Raw genomic sequence first — 17,392 nt, 5'->3', positions numbered from 1 at the left:
TATTTGAACACTTTAATTCAACTTAGATAAACTATCAGAAAGTTAATTTATCATGAATATATTCAGGGGGGCATGAAAAACAAATTAGGCATATTTGCCACCCATCAGTATTCGGGTCACGATAACTGGTGCAAGTAACATTTCCAAGCATCGGTAATTAATTTCACATGAAATTTAAGCCTCCAGCGTTCTGTCGACGACTGCAGAAGTTAGTTTCCACGTAAATCTCTGCCGGAAACATATAGACGAACGACAAACTATGCTGAACGTGTCAGCAATTGGGCCCCTTACCCCAAATACGGATGACCGAAAGGAGCCCGGGGAAGGTTGCAACCACTAAGAACGCTGTCAGTTCAGAAGGAAAATGATTTTCATTTAGGGAACGGATCCGGGGTGGCGCAGGGTTTCGTCAGCGAAGAGGAGACGAAGCCCGAAGACGGATGACGATGTGGAAGAGGAGGCCGAGAAGCCAGAACGATGGTAGGAGAAGACGAAGACGAAGACGAAGACGAGAGCGAAGAGAAAAGGGAGGCGAACGTGGGCCCCGGGGGCGGGGGAACGCGAGTATAAACAAGAGACGGTCCCCGGCCACCCAGCTAGTCGGCTCCTCTCGCCCTTCGCCATTCTTTGGCCCGTCTGCGGCCGTCTCGCTCCTCGTCGCACGGGCCCCGTGCCCGTGCCCCGTACCCGTGCCCGCTCCTCTCTCTGCTCGATATTCAAACTAATAAATTAGGAGGCCCTCCGGGGCCGGGGCCGCGTATGAATCATCTAAAACAATGGAATGCAGACTAAGATGGCGCCTCCGACTCCCCCCGGGCCCCTCCTGCTCCGCGGGCCCTCCTCTCCCCCACCGAATTATACGAAAAGGCAGACGCTCACTGACAGCCCGACGACAGACAGTCCGTCCGTACTTGGTATCGGGGGGTCCTTTTGTCTCTCTGCTGCGTCAGGGGTTCTCATCCTTGCCTCCCCTCCCTCCCTCCCTCCCTCCCGCCCACCGGGAACAAAGTTTCGTTATATCTCGGCCGACAGAGGATTCTGTAACCGGGGACCTCGCCCCCCTCTTCGTCATCGCGGCCCTTTCGAATGTTCTAGGACCAATGCCGTAGCATTTTTTTATGCGTTCCTTCAATTTTCAGCGTTACGGACGGAGATACGTTCGGCTGCAACGTGTTGCCGCCTCTTTTTATGGGAGCCGTGCGCGACGAGAGTTTCCCAGGGACGCCTGTTTAATGCTCGAGCGAGGGCCTCTTATCGAGCTCGCTGACGCCGCCCTGGGAAGCGCGAGCAGGGGTTGCAAGTAGCTCGATGGCACGCACATCCTCTGATATCAGTTTCGCTGGAATTTTGGTTGCACGTGCGGCACACGAGTTCGACAATCGTCGGGGGATACGTTAGAATGCGGTACGTACTGTGACAATTGTGAGACCCTAATTCCTTTGCTGATGTACTGTACTTTGCATTATACTGTACTATACGATACTATTGTATAGACTATATTATATTCTACTATTATACATGTAGACTATACTATACTCTACTGTTATATAGACTATACTATACTCTACTGTTATATAGACTATACTATACTCTACTATTATGTAGACTATACTATACTTTACTATTTTATAAACTATACTCTACTCTACTATTTTATAAACTATACTGTACTCTACTGTTATATAGACTACACTATACTCTACTATTATATATGCTATACTATACTATACTATTATATACTATTAATAGCTTAGAACTTAGAACTTAGTATTATACACTATACAGCTGTTATATACTATACTATTATATACTATATAGCTTAGAACTTAGAACTTAGTATTATACACTATATAGCAGTTATATACTATACTATTATATACTATTATAGATATTATATGTAATATTATATATATAATATATAAATTACTTATAGTAGAGTATAGTATAAACAATAGTATAGTATAGTATATGTAATATATATATATATATATATTACATATATATACTATTGTTTATACTATACTCTACTATAAGTAATTTCAAGGAAATACAAAGTGCAATAAACTCAACGCATTTAGGCAATACGCACTTAAAACATATACTCACTTTACACTCAATTCACACTAAAAGTACACCAAAAAGACACTAAACACACACTAAGTACATACACACGAGACACAAGTCTGCGAAACAATCTCCTCATGGTGTACCTTGAAGGTTATTCCAAAGCCTGCAGCACATCTATCATTTAAAGTGCTGTAACTTTGCGAGAAAAAATCGCAGTGACTTGATTCGGCCCTCAAATTAAAGGGGAATGTCCGCACATTGCGATGCTCCAAACGGAATGCTCGAAAAAAATTTATCCAAGTCCATAGAGGACTTGGATCTTCTTCGATCTTCCCATTCTTTCGATACCACGAGCACGCCCTCGGATTAACAATTCTACAGTCACGGAGATCCATGCTATTAAAACTTAGAACACAGTGTCCGAAAGTAGACATTCCAAGCTTCAATTTAAAAAAAGAGTCATATAATTATGACAACTTTTAACGGAGTTACAGCTGCACAAAGACCGCCAATTCGTCGATGAAAAATTACCGATGCTTTAATTTTGCTGTCGCGCGTATGTTTCCGCTTCTCGCAGAGAATTTTCATTTCGCATGAAAATCCACTGTCGATCCGTGAACGAAGATCAGGAAAAGAAGCGGACCAAGTTGGAAGCCGAGACGAGACAGCCGCGGCACGCGTCGAAGAACAACGCGGCGCGAAGGAGGAAAATCGAAAAATTCTCTGACAGACCGCATCGATCGGAGCGGTACGCGAGAGAGGGCTGGGAACGTCGGAGTTATCGCGTATAAAGCCTTAGCAGATTCCGGTGAATTGCGTGGCGTGCTGCGAGGGACTGTTATCCGGGCCCGAAAGCGCATCCGCGCGGCACAATCATCGTACAGCTGTTAACGCGACGGGACCTCGTTGTTACTTCCCACAGGCGGGCAACAATAACGGGGCTATTTTGACAGCGAGACGCGGCCGGATCGTGAAAACAGAAGCATGCCTTCATTGTTGCCGGGCACAGAAGGGCCGATTGTGGCGCGGGTGGCGCACTAAAAGCGAGGAAAAATAAATCATGCCCCGTCCGGGCGGCGGCGGCGGCGGCCGTTCCGCCGGCGGGGGTGCGCAATCATCCCCCTGCGACCGTGTTGGCCAACAATGACCATTGTCCGGCCGATACGCGGCCACTCGAAATGATCTCCGGTCACAAGTCATTACCTTTTCATTTTAAACCAGCCCTTCAGCTGGCGCAGGAGCTCGCGCTGCCCGGTCCGGGCCGGGCCGGGCCGCGGGGGTGGCTCTCGAGGACGCTCGCTGTTAATCCACTCGGAGTCGCGTGGATCGACCAGCTCCGAGGAAGAGGCCTGCGCTGGCAGAGTGCACACGAGTCGGCCGCCGGTCGATCTCGCGTCGAACAATTCGTATCTGGTCCACGTGATTGATCACAGTTTAATTAAGTTCGCCGGCGATAAAATTCAGCCCGGCGCAAATGAAAGCTCCGCGGCGCAGCGCGGCGGCGATCCGAGCAACAACGACCGGCTCTGCTGGTCAATTTTTCAACGGCGGTGGAACGCGCGTCGCCGCTAATTACCGTCGGTTAATTATTTAGAATGCTCGCCGATGCTCGCCGATGCTCGTTTTCGTTCTGCTCCGGCGAGCCACCGTAATGGACGACTCTCCGGTTGTTGCTGTTAATCGCGTGACGCTGCAACCGGGCAACTGATCCGATTTTTCTTTATCAACGTTAACAGCCGGCTGAAAATACCTTCCTTTCTCTCGGAGCACGTTCACGTCGACGCGATGAACGCCTAAGAACGGTGTGTTAATGTTTCGATGTTTTGGACCGTCCCTTTTAGGACAACCCTTGCGTGGTGAGAACTTATTTCGGATATTAAGGGTAGTTGTAAATCTTGTTAAAAAGTCATTTTACCCAGACTGTCTCGGGTGAGATGATTCAAGTGTAAATGTTCATATTTCGTTCGTGTTTGAATAAAATAAGAAGTTCATGATTAAATAATAGAACGTAAAATTGTTCCTTTTGTTACGACGAAACTGTTCCACGAAGTAAATTTTGTTTATTACATTTTACTTATTATATTGCACTTATCATATTTTATTTACCATATTTTACTTATTATAGTTTACTTATTATATTTAATATGTTTATATTTAATATATTTATGTATAATTTGGGAAGAGGAGATACGATTATTCGAGACTTGCAGCTCTTTTTTTTATTGTTGACAATCGGTAACTATAAAAGGTTATTCAGGGGTTATTGTCAACAACTATAAAAATGAGCTGCGAGGCTCGAATAATCGTATTTCCTCTTCCCAATTTTGTTTAGGACGATTCAATCCCGCTTTTTTTGGGACTTCCATGTTTCTGTGCAATCTGAGCGTCAATTAAGAAGAATTTACTGTCTCCCTTAAAAAGATTGAGAGTCATCAATCCCATCGTAACAATTGAAACATAACCTCTAACTGCTCTAATATAACCTCTAACTCTTCGCTCGCTGCATTCTAGATATTTAAATTATTTTATAAATTACGTTATACTAAGAGATTTAAGCTGAAAGATATATTTCAATAAACTATTAGTAAATTAGAATTTGCGGTAGAATATTTTAGAGAGTATTCAATTAGTAATTGTTCGTCAAACAAATGAAACGATTTTCCTGCTTTGTAATCGATATTGGCTGACGATATATTAGATGGCAAAACATTTAAACATTTAAACAGATAGAAAAGAGAGTCATCCCTCCAGGAATTACTCCGTATTAATAATAATAATAATAATAATACTCCAATAATAATACTAATAATACTCTAATAACAATAATAATAATAATAATACATTAGTATTATTATATAATACTAATAGTAAGTATTATTAATAATACATTAGTATTATTATTATTATTATTGTTATTAGAGTATTATTAGTATTATTATATATTATATTAGAGTATTATTAAATACTCTAATAATAATAATAATAATAATAATAATATTCTAATAATAATAATAATAATACTCTAATAACAATACTCTAATGGAAAAATTATTGCGGACAGAAACATTTGTTTTCCGTGAAATGGAACAAATGAAAATACCGGCATCTCCCGCCTCTCGTCGTTCCTATTTCCATCGGATCGAATCATCGCCGAGCAAAATATTTTCGCGATTTCCTTTCGGCGGATTCGAGCCGGGAGAACGGGCGACAAATATACCCGAGAGGGATCCGCGCGCGTTTCCGGGACGATTAACAGGTGTTCAGGGCAAACGGTGTTTTGTAAACTCCGCGGAAACGCTGTTCGCGTCGGCCTCGGTTCTCGAGGGTGGCTCGAGGGGGCAGGAGGGCGCGCAAAGAACTCGCCGGTGGCCGAAAAATTTTCTGTCGAAATGGCTCTACGCGATATGCCACTGTTTTCTCCGCGAACGTTGCGTTGTATCCGGTTCGATCTTTTCATTGAAAAATCGACGTGTGACGATTGAACGGTTCAAAAGCCAATCAGTGTACGACCACTTTTAATTGGAAGTTAATTGCGCGTCGCGAACGCATCTTTGTCATTGTATATGTCGTTTGATACATGATGTATGAAAATGTTCGCCTATGTACAAATATGTACCTTTCGTATAGTAGAATCATAGAGATGAAAGATAAAGTAAGATAAAAATATATCTATGTAGTCGTTAAAAGTAAGAGAAATAACAATAAATCGATATAGTCGATTTCTTTACAAATAAGCAGTAGATAGCAGAAATTGTATTGAAGTTGGTATGACTATGTATTGAGTTGGAATGACTAAACGAAATTTTACAGAGAGAATTATTTAAAAAAAAAGAGAGATAGTTACATTTTTTTCTTTTGTTTCTCTTTTGATTGAGATCATTTGTTAAAGGAAAAATCAGACACCACTCATTTCGACTGATTTTGTAATTCTAGTGTTAAGATTAACACGTCGACTGTCAAGTCTAAACATTCAACAGAAATGATTAATAAGTAATAATAAGTAAAAGATAATAATAAGTAAAGAATAATGATAAGTGATGAAATAATGAATATGTAAAAATTAATGAGCAAAGAATAATGATAAGTAATGATTAAAAACAAATAATAAATAGTAAGTAATGAATAATAATAAGTAGTAAATAATAAGTAAAGAATAATAATAACTAATAAATTATAAGTAATGAATAATAATAAGTAGTAAATAATAAGTAAAGAATAATTATAAGTAATAATAGTTATTAATGATAATAACTAATAAATAATAAGTAAAAATTAATAAGTAAAGAATAATAATAACTAATAAATAATAAGTAATGAATAATAATAAGTAGTAAATAATAAGTAATAATAGTTATTAATAATAATACCTGATAAATAATAAGTAAAAATTAATGTGTATAGAATAATAATAAGTAAGAATTAATAAATAAAGAATAAGTAAAGAATAATAATAAGTAGAACTTAATAAGTAAAAATTAATAAGTATAGAATAATAATAAGTAAAAAATAATAATGAATAAAAAATAATAATTCTGTGCCGTCCAACTAATGCTGGCAAAGAAGTGCCTAAAAGAGAAATGAAATAAAATACATACAATTTCCAGTGTTTCGAACGATTCGACAACGAATCGTTCGAGGGATCGTTTAGCACAGAGAGGGAGAGCGAGAGAGAGAGAGAGAGAGAGAGAGAGAGGGAGATATTAAAGTAGCGCTGCGAACGGAAAGTTGGAAGCCGCAAGAAAAAGGCTGTCCGATGGAAATGGCGCGGGGTTGGTTGACCGTAACTGCGGTCGAAGCAACGGCCTTCGCCGTTGCCCAGCACAGTGACCAATTTCACCCGAACCACTATCATCGCCGTTCACCGGACCGTGCCGAATAGTCGCTTCTTTTGCCGCGCGGATGTCGTGGAAATAACTATGCGTGGCCACCGGCGGGCCTAGCCGGTCCGTGTGTCGGCCGCTGCCGGCCCGTTCCCGGCTATCCACCGTGAAATTCCGCGTGCACGGCTCTTAATGAACACCCTCGGGACTCTTCCTCGCTCCCGGTGTCTCCGGCACGGTTCTTCCGGTTTCCTTGGCTCCGCGGACGATCGTTCAACGGTCCGGGAACGATCGGGCCCCGGCCGGCTACAACCGCCGGTTCTCCGTTCGAGCCCGCTCCGTCAACCCTTAGCCGGATTATGGTTGTGTTACGAGCATTATTACGATTTGACCGCGGATCTTTATGCAAAATAATGGTTGGCTGCATAGATTGCAGGATGCAGGAGCCAAGTGCAATCGCGTTTCTCTCTGAAATGATTTTAACAGGTTGTGATTAACGTGTCGACATTTTTCGTTTCTTCGAATATTTGCACTATATGTTTTTCATCTGTTCATTTTTGTCATGAGTGCGTAAAATTCGCGGTCTAGTTGTGATTGCGACTATTAATTGGACTATAATTGTGTATTAAGGAGGGCGTCCAGGCGTCCAAAAATCAACTAGTACTAATTTTCAAGGTTAAATTTTGAAAATATGCATTTTGACAGCGTTCTCCACGCTGATTCGAATTATGAGACAAATTTGTATTCGACAGTGTCGACAGTTGATTGCAATTCTCCTTAAATGCACGTGAATGTAACTATTTTAAAATTATTGCGACAGAATACAGCCAGTTCTCCTTAGCTATATAATACAATTAATATAATCAATATAAATAATATAACATATAATAACTAATTTATTTACTATATATAATAATATATTATACTGCAATGTACAGGGTGTCCGAAGTTCCTTCGACCAAACGGCAAGAGCATGCTCTGTGAGCAAAAAGAAATGCTTCATTAAAAAATGTGGATACATTATTGAGATAAATATTTCCAATTTTTATTTATACTATATTATAATATATTATATAATATAATATTTATATAATATTATCATTATTATTATTATTAATTATATTATATTATTATTATTATATATAATATTAATATATATATTATATAATATAATATATTATAAACAATATAATCTACGTATACTAGAGATCACCATCTCGAAACATCCCCGAAATATCATTTTCAAAAATAGTGCATCGACGTCAATGGGAAATTGAGCACAACTCTTGGATAAATAAATAAACGCAGCCAAGAAAAATACCGCTAACATATTTCTGCATTTTGTAATTTTTTAATGGACCATTTCCAAATGCCGGTTTTCTCGACTTCTGTCGAAAAAAACCAGGGACCACCCTGTGCACGAACAACAATCTATTACATGTTTTTAAACACCGCGATGCGAACGCAGATATGCGCGGAAAATAAAGAACACGTGATTCCGGGAATCATCTGATCACATTTCTGTCGCAAATATCTATCCGCCTCCCATCGGTGCGCCTATTTTTTCTAAAACAGACGCGCGCGCATTTGCATAAACTTGGCGAGAAAAAAATTCGCATCCGCGGTTCGACGATCATTAAAGCACAATTGCTTTTTTCGACCGGTAATCGAAACCCATGAAACGATACACGGTTATATTGAAATTCGCTCGGATTCGCGAGCGTGTATCGAAAGCCGTGTCCGGTCCGTGCCGGCGCGGCGGGACTATTCGTGTGTACACTATGTATCGTGCGGGTTATCGAACGAAAGGAGGGATGGAATTCCGCTTGTGTCGGCCGTTTTGCTGGGCCGCGCGTCGCCGGGTATCATTGTCTCGCGTCCAGATACACGGCCGTTCGGATCGTTCACAGCCGGAAAACCGGAAACGGGGGCGTGACGGCCACGGCACCGTGTCCGCAAACGACATTATAATCGCCGGGAGGATTTTTCGTGGTCGTTTAGACCGGCTACCCGGCCGCCCTGGTCTCGAACGGTCGCCGGTTGTCGCGGTGAACCTCGGCGACGAACGGTCGACCGTTTTTAATCGACAGGAAATCGTTCCTTGACAAACGAGACCTTGCTGTCCAATGAAACGCGTACGAGGAGGCTTTCGGAATTAGGGGGTGGATGGAGGGTCGGTTGAATCGGCGCGCGTTACGAGGCAAGCAAACTACAATAATAAGTAAAATATGATAAGTAAAAAATAATAAATAAAATATAATAAGTAAAAAATAATAAGTAAAATATGATAAGTAAAAAATAATAAGTAAACTATAATATGTAAAATATGATAAGTGGAATATAATAAGTAAAATATGATAAATAAAATATAATAAGTAAAATATGATAAATAAAATATAATAAGTAAAATATGATAAGTAAAATATGATAAGTAAAAAATAATAAGTAAACTATAATAAGTATAATATGATATGTAAAATATAAGTGGAATATAATAAGTAAAATATGATAAATAAAATATAATAAGTAAAATATAATAAGTACAATATAATAAGTAAAATAAAATAAGTAAAATATGATAAGGAAAAGATAATAAGTAAAACATAATAAATAAAATATCATAAGTAAAGTATAATCAGTATAATATAAGTAAAATGTAATAAGTATAGTATAATAAGTAAAATATGATAAGTAAAAAATAATAAGTAAAATAAAATAAGTAAAATATGATAAGTAAAAGATAATAATTAAAAAATAATAGTAATTAATACACTAGTCTTTGTGGACACGAAAAGTAGCGATAACTATTGTCATATAAAACAAATGTAGACGCAACCCTATTAAATCTATTAATCGAAATAACTTAGTGACTAACTTAAACAATAAAATGCCATAATTTGATCAATGTCTTCTATCTACGTATACGCAAAAGTTACGCCGTGCTTGCTCAATTTTTCAAAAACTCTGTCAACAAACGATAGCCTCAAAGAGAAAAGTTAAAAAACGACAGTTTTTTAAATTCTTCCTGTCACTCCAAGCACTGTTACTCATAGCAAAATTTAAAAACATTCCATTTTTGCAATTGTCTAGTAAACTAGTCCCTCTATCATATAAAAAAAAGTATAATATTAAAGAAACTTTCAGCCCAGTCTTTAAAAAAGTTATCGGACTTTAAAGGTGCACGAACACTTTCACGAGCCACTGTACAATTCATTAACCTTTCCGAGAAAATATGAAACGGTCCGAACGACAAAAATCTCGCGAAAACAGCTGATCGCTGAACGTGTTGATAAGTAAACAGAGAGAGACACGTCGCGATTAACGAAAACGAAGCTAACGTCCCGAGACGACCGCGCGTAAAAACCATCCTCCGTGTGTTTTCCTTAGGTCACGAAGGGAAACGAACTTCTTTTTTTTCGTCGGGTCAGCCCTTCTTCGGACCGCGTGATCGATCACTGACAAGTCCGGCAACCGGTTCGAAAGATCGTCGAGAAAATCGCTGGCCCGTTCGAGCGGGTTTTTCGAAAGGAACTGAGAAACAGCAGGCAGGCAGAGCATCTCGGATGCCAAAACGCGCGGCCAGCGGCCCGTGAAACTCTCGTAAATTGTCGATTCATTAGCGGACCGAGGGAAAAAGCATCCCCATGAGCACGAGCGAGCTAGCTAGCCCAGCCAGCGAGTGCTTTTTCCCCGGACCACCCCCTCGAATATCGAATTAAACAAGCCGTGGCCAGGTCATGCCCGCGCCGCTCGCATTAACCCAGCTGTCCGCGTCCGTTCTCCTCCTTTTTTCCACGTTTTTTCCCCCTTTTTCCCGTGCTTCCACGATCCCTGGCTTCGCCCGCTGTTCGCCTGCCCCACGCTGCCAACAACCACCGCAGTTCCAGGCGGCCACCCTCTCGCGGCCGAAACAGGGTCAGAAAACGACCAGCCGAGCTTCCACCGGAAACTCTGTTCGCGGACCGACGAGACCCTTGTTCTCCGCGAAGAGATATCGATGGAACCGTGGATCGGTTAATCTGGAGCAAACCGTATCGACAACGCTCGAGCGGCGTGGAATCACGGCGGCGTTAGGCAGATTTTCGAGAACGTTGACTTGTACAGCGTGTCCCAAAAATGTCTCGTAATCCGGAAATGGTGGATTCCTTAGGTTATTTGAAGTAACTTTTTCCTTAGCGAAAATGCGAAGCGCGGCTTCGTTTGCGAGTTATTAATGAAAAACGCCAACCAATAAGATGCGAGCTCTGTTGACGCGAGGCGGTCGAGCCAACGAGCGCGCGAAGCCCGGCTCCGCTCATTGGCTCGGCCGTCTCGCATCGCAGCAGATCTCGCCTCTCATTGGTCACTGATTTTCATTGATAACTCGTAAACGAAGCCGCGGTTTGCATTTTCGCTAAGGAGAAAGTTGCTTCAAACGATCTCAGGAACCCTCCATTTCCGGATTACGAGACATTTTTGAGACATCCTGTATATCGAACATGTAATCTGTACATGGCTAAATGATGTTGGAAAGACGAGAGAAATGAATGATGAAGTTACTATAGGTTACTCTACGTTAAAAACTCTAAGTTAACTTGACAATAATTTTGACGAGTAAACGATACTCGCGTTAATAAACATTAACTGTACTTGTTACGCACGATAAATGGAAGTCCAGCAGTGTTGTGCTAATTTGATTACGTTAGTCAATTACATTGTTATTTAATTGTATAATTCAAACCTTTCAGTCAATTCGATTACTAATTATTTCGAGCAAGAGTGTAAATAAATTATATTGTAATCGAATACAATGTAATTGAAATACGATATAATTGAAATTCGGTATAAGGGATATACAATGATACTTGTATTACAATGTACCTGAATTACGTTGTAATGACAGTACAACTCTGAAATTCAATTGAACGTGGCGCCATGAAAAATTGTTACATCACGTTTGAAAATTCTTTTTACCATCGTCGAATTTATTTATATTGAATAAATATAAGAATATAAGAATATAATAATATAATAATATAGTAATATAATAATCTAATAATGTAATAATATAATAATATAATAATATAATAATATAAGAATATAAGAATATAATAATATAAGAATACAAGAATATAATAATATAAGAATACAATAATATAATAATATATATTAAATAAATTATATTGACTAAATAATATATAATTGAGTAAATACATTGAACAAATTTTGCTCGAGTCACAAAATTCAATGTCATACCTACAAAATGCAGTAAATTATATCAAATGGAGATATTCCAGGTCGAAAAAACTATTTTATATTTCAAATTAAAATTGCTTCGAGTGCAAAGGGTTAAATACAGTAAATTCTCCGTAATCGGCGCTCAGTTCGTGCCCAAAAATGGACCGTTTTTGCAACTGTAAAAACGAGCCGCAAGGCTCGAATAATCGAACCTCTTCTCCCCAAATCGTCCATTTTCGTTTCCTAGGTGATGGTCAATTAGGGAGAATTTACTGTACCTAGTATAAGTACGTGACCGGGTAATTATGCGAAGAAAGTAACTATTTAAAAAAAAGGAAAAAGCCGAGGATTTTCGATCCCTGTTCGCGAAAAATCGTGTCGGACGCGTGAAAACCGGATCGCCGGATATTCGAATCGAAGTTAGCACGCACGCAACGCGCTGCCATCTGCGCTCGTTTCGCTGATAAAACGGAGCGGCTCGGTCGCGTGACGTAATAATAATGGTCCTAATATCTCCGGGCAGAAAACAGACGTGCTAGGACAAAAGGCCGGCATGACGTGTCTGCGGTTTTGCGGGCGTCGAAACGGTCCCCTGAATTTTAGCGAGCCTCGGGGCCATTTTTTCGTCGTTGCTCCTCGAACTTCTGCGCTCGGGTGAACTACAATATAATAATTGGATTGTTACGCGTTCACGGCACGGCCGAACTTCTCGAACAAAAATTCGTAAGCAACATTATAAATAATATTAAACAAGAAAGCACTGTTACATTTTTGTCAAAAAGGTCCGCCGTTCCAGCATTCAAATTAAGGATCTCGTTGCATACATTGGTTTGTTGCAAAAGCAATTTCGTTCTTTTTTCTAAGCCATCTTGAAAACCGAAATTACTTCAATCGTCGAAAGACGAACTTTCCCCACCACGAGTATGATTACAAACATCATCGAATCGTTGCAAAAATAATGTCAATAATTTTGTAAGCCGTCCGATTGAAAAACCGCGATTATTACTTTCGCAACAATCCAATAATATTTGCAATTATACTCTACTCTATACAGAAAAATGTGTCAGCCGTCAATTAATTGAATCGAGTAAATCGAATGAAAGCCGTGGAAACCGTCGAGTTCGCGTCGTTCATACCGTTCGCTCGTTTTGTTCTCCATAGCGTTTCTCCGAGGCGAGTGTTGGCAACCAGCGATTTGATAGGACGATACGGGACTTGCTTAAAGAGGCGGCGTAAATCTCGCTCCCGTGGAACGCGAAGTGTTAACGTAACCGGCTGCAACTAGATATTGTAATTCGTAGCAATAATAAGGAGGCGGCGGTCGTTCGTCCGCGGCGGCGCGGCAGCGAGGCAGCGAAACGGTTGCCATAAACGTCGGAATTCATTAAATGGCGGCCGGAGACGGTCTGATTCGTAGGCCGTTTTCTCAAGGAGAGGCCCGCGAACCGTGACTATCTCGGATCGCGGTGGTCGCGTGGTACCATTTAACGAATGACGCACGATGCAACCGCCGCATTAGAGTAATTTAAACATTCAATTAACGCTCGAGGTGTATCATTATGCTGTCCGTCACCGCTAACAGATCCTTTTTCTTTTTTTTTTCGCCGGGCGCGCACGTATCTGACGTTTCAGTCCCGGGGAAAATCCAACGCCGGAGATCGCTATCCCCGTTGTTCTTCCATCGCGCGGTTTCCTGTTCTTTCCATGCATCACGTTGTCACTATTTTATCCGAGATTTCACTCTTGACAAGCCCCGAGAACTGGTTCTCGCCGCACCGAGCCGGCGCAACGAGCAAATTAATGAACCCGCCGACGTTTCCACGGCTCGCCGCCGGGACCGCCCACACGCACCGATTCCCTCGAAAACCTAACCGAGGACCTATTCGATATTCGAGAACGAGAACGTCTTCTCGATTCCGCGTTCGTCCGCGGCGAACGGTTTACGGATGTCTCGCCGCGTCGCCGCGTCGTCCGAACGCGGCGATTCGGACGCGGGAAATTGCATTTCACCGGAAAGGATGCTGCGAACTAATGTTTCGACGACTTTGATGTTAATTGGACGCGATGATTTTAGTGTCGCAGTTATTTTTGACCGATTTGCGCTCGGATTGCGCGCGAAAATGGACGATTTTGGGAGAGGAGATGGGATTGTTTGAGTCATGCGTCTCGTGAAATTATAAAAATGTGACTATAAAACTCTTGTAAGTATAAAAACGAGATGCTAAGTTATTATAATAGAAGGGCAAATTAGGAAATAGCTGTATACGGTAAATTCTCCCTAATTCGCGCTGAGATTGCGCACGAAAATGGATAATTTCGGAAGAGGAGATGCGATTATTCGAGCCTATTATTCGCTATGGATGAAATTCATTTTTATTGTAATATGGTCGACGAACTGAATGCTGCTAGGATTTTATTATTATTTTAATCTTTTTAGTATCGTTTTATTAGGATTTTATTATTATTTTAATTTTCTTATTACTATTTTGTTAGGATTTTATTATTATTTTAATTTTTCGATTATTATTTTATTAGGATATTATCATTATCTTAATTTTTCTATTATTATTTTATTAGGATTTTATTACTATTTTATTATTATTATACGATTATTCGAGCCTTGGAGCCGATTAGCAACAATTGTAAAAACGAGGCCCAATTTTTCTGAAATTGTCCATTTTTGTGCGCAATCCGAGCGCGAATTAGGGAGAAATCACCGTGTTTCGTGTTAAACGGAGATTCGAGATTGTTTAACGAAAGGAAAGAAAATGTACGGTTGTGGTAAATTGTTTCAATGGATCATCGCTTTTACGTAATTATGCAATGGGATCGAATGGCGACGAAAATGGTAGAACATAATGAGAAAGATAAGGGAGAAAGAGAATTAATTGGACGTAATTAGTATCGGTTCTGTGTTAAATGGAGGTTAAAGTATTCAATGAAAAAAAGAAAGGAAAAAGATGTACGGCGTGGTAAATTGTTCCAATGTAACATAACACTTTTATATAATTACACACCGTGCACGAATACCGATGGAAATAGTAGAACATAATGAGAAAGATAAGAGAGAAGGAAAATTAATTGGACGTAGTAATTTTAGCATCAGTTCTGTGTTAAATCGAGGTTAAATTATTCAATGAAAAAAAAAAAGAAAGGAAATCTATGGTTGTGGAAAATTGTTCCAATGTAACGTAACACTTTAATATAATTACAGAACGTGTACAAACATCGAAGGAAATAGTACAAAATAATGTGAAAGATAAGAGAGAAGGAAAATTAATAGGACGTAATATTTTTAGCATCAGTTCTATGTTAAATCGAGGTTAAATTATTCAATGAAAAAAAAAAGAAAGGAAATCTATGGTTGTGGAAAATTGTTCCAATGTAACGTAACACTTTAATATAATTACAGAACGTGTACAAACATCGAAAGAAATAGTAGAACATAATGAGAAAGATAAGAGAGAAGGAAAATTAATAGGACGTAATATTTTTAGCATCAGTTCTGTGTTAAATGGAGATTAAATTATTCAATGAAAAATAAGAAAAGAAATGTATGCTTGTGGAAAATTGTTTCAATGTAACGTAACACTTTAATATAATTACAGAACGTGTACAAACATCGAAGGAAATAGTAGAAAATAATGAGAAAGATAAGAGAGAAGGAAAATTAATTGGACATAGTAATTTTAGCATCAGTTCTGTGTTAAATGGAGATTAAATTATTCAATGAAAAAAAAGGAAAGAAGATAAATGTATGATTCTGGAAAATTGTTTCAATGCAACCTCACTCTAATATTATTGCCTTAAATTATTACATAATAAACACAACGAGAAAGAAATGAAAGATTAATTATATTTATCATTCCAAGTGCCAGCAAAACAAAAAAGAAATAAAGCATTCTAGTCATTGTCTAATATACTAATCCCTGCATCACCTAAAAAAATTCGAGTCACTTAGAGCAGTTTTAACAAAATTCCTTGCCCTTCTAAAAAGTGTGCGGAGCCCCTTTCGACCGACTGCGCACGCACACATCTATTTGTATAAACATTTAAAATTGCGCCGTGAGAAAATTCGGGACGACGGCTCGAACGCGCGCGGAATTGCAAGGAAGCGCGAGTCGTTCAGGCGGCCGAAGGGGAAAGAAATTTGCGAAACAGCCCGGCTAATAGCTTCGGTTCCTTCCGCTCGCTTGCTCGCGAGCGGTCTCCCGATCCGCTGAAAAGAGGACGCGTTTGCGGCCGGAAGGATACTGCGGTGTGTCCCTTTCCGCGGCCGGGCATCAAGGTCACGCAAGGTTCGACGAATTCCGACGGATGTCCGGCCGCGATCGGCTGCAGGCGTGCGTACGACCGGTTTTAAACGTTTTTCGGGCCGCCTGCTTCTGGCAGAGCGCGCGCGCGCGCGTGTGTCGAACTGTTGCGAATTGCGGTCGCGCGGAGGAAGTGCCGGAAACCGAGTTTCAAAAGCGTTCCGAGAGAGACTTCTGCGGTTCCACGCGTGTCCGTTCCCGCGAGCAACCGTGCCGATCCGTCTGCCGGCTATTTCGTTCCCTCCGGCCGATCGCTCCTCGCTGCAACACGGTTGAGGATCCCGAAGGATCGCCGAGCGGATCCACGACAGAGATGTCAGCGATTCTGCGGTTTAGAGAGTGCTCCGTCGTCCACGAAAGTCACCGATAGAGTCGTAGACAGGGCTTCAATGAAACTGTTGCAATTTTCTATTGGTTTTGATGCATCGACCACTTTTTGACTTTTAACTTCTCTGTGACCCTCACCCCCTCGCTCGCAATTATAAAATATATTCCAGGAATTTATTTTATAATTAAGAAAATAATTTTAACGAATTTATTTTATTTTATTATATTTTATTTTATTTTATTTTATTTTATTTTATTTTATTTTATTTTATTTTATTTTATTTTATTTCATTTAAGGAATTGTCTTATTTCGTTCATTTTTCAGTAAAAAGATTTCGTAGGTACTATTCGATGAATATTAAGCCAATTATGTTGCACAGCTGTCTTTTTATTCATCATCCCCAAATAGGGTTAAAGCACATCTAGGGTTGTAAACAGGGCTTGATTAAAACTGTTCCAATTTTCAATTGGTTTTAATGCATTAACCACTTTTTGACTTTTAACTTCTCTGTCACCCCCACCCTCTCCCCTGCAATTATAAAATATATAAATCTATAATATATTTAATATATATAATATAATATATAAATATATAAATAGTAGGAAGTTATTCTATAATAATAATAATGCCATCACAATAACATAACA

This window comes from Megalopta genalis, chromosome 3 (genome assembly GCF_051020955.1).
Source record: "Megalopta genalis isolate 19385.01 chromosome 3, iyMegGena1_principal, whole genome shotgun sequence".
Classification (NCBI taxonomy): Eukaryota; Metazoa; Arthropoda; class Insecta; order Hymenoptera; family Halictidae; genus Megalopta; species Megalopta genalis.
Note: the sequence above shows the minus strand (reverse complement) of the source record.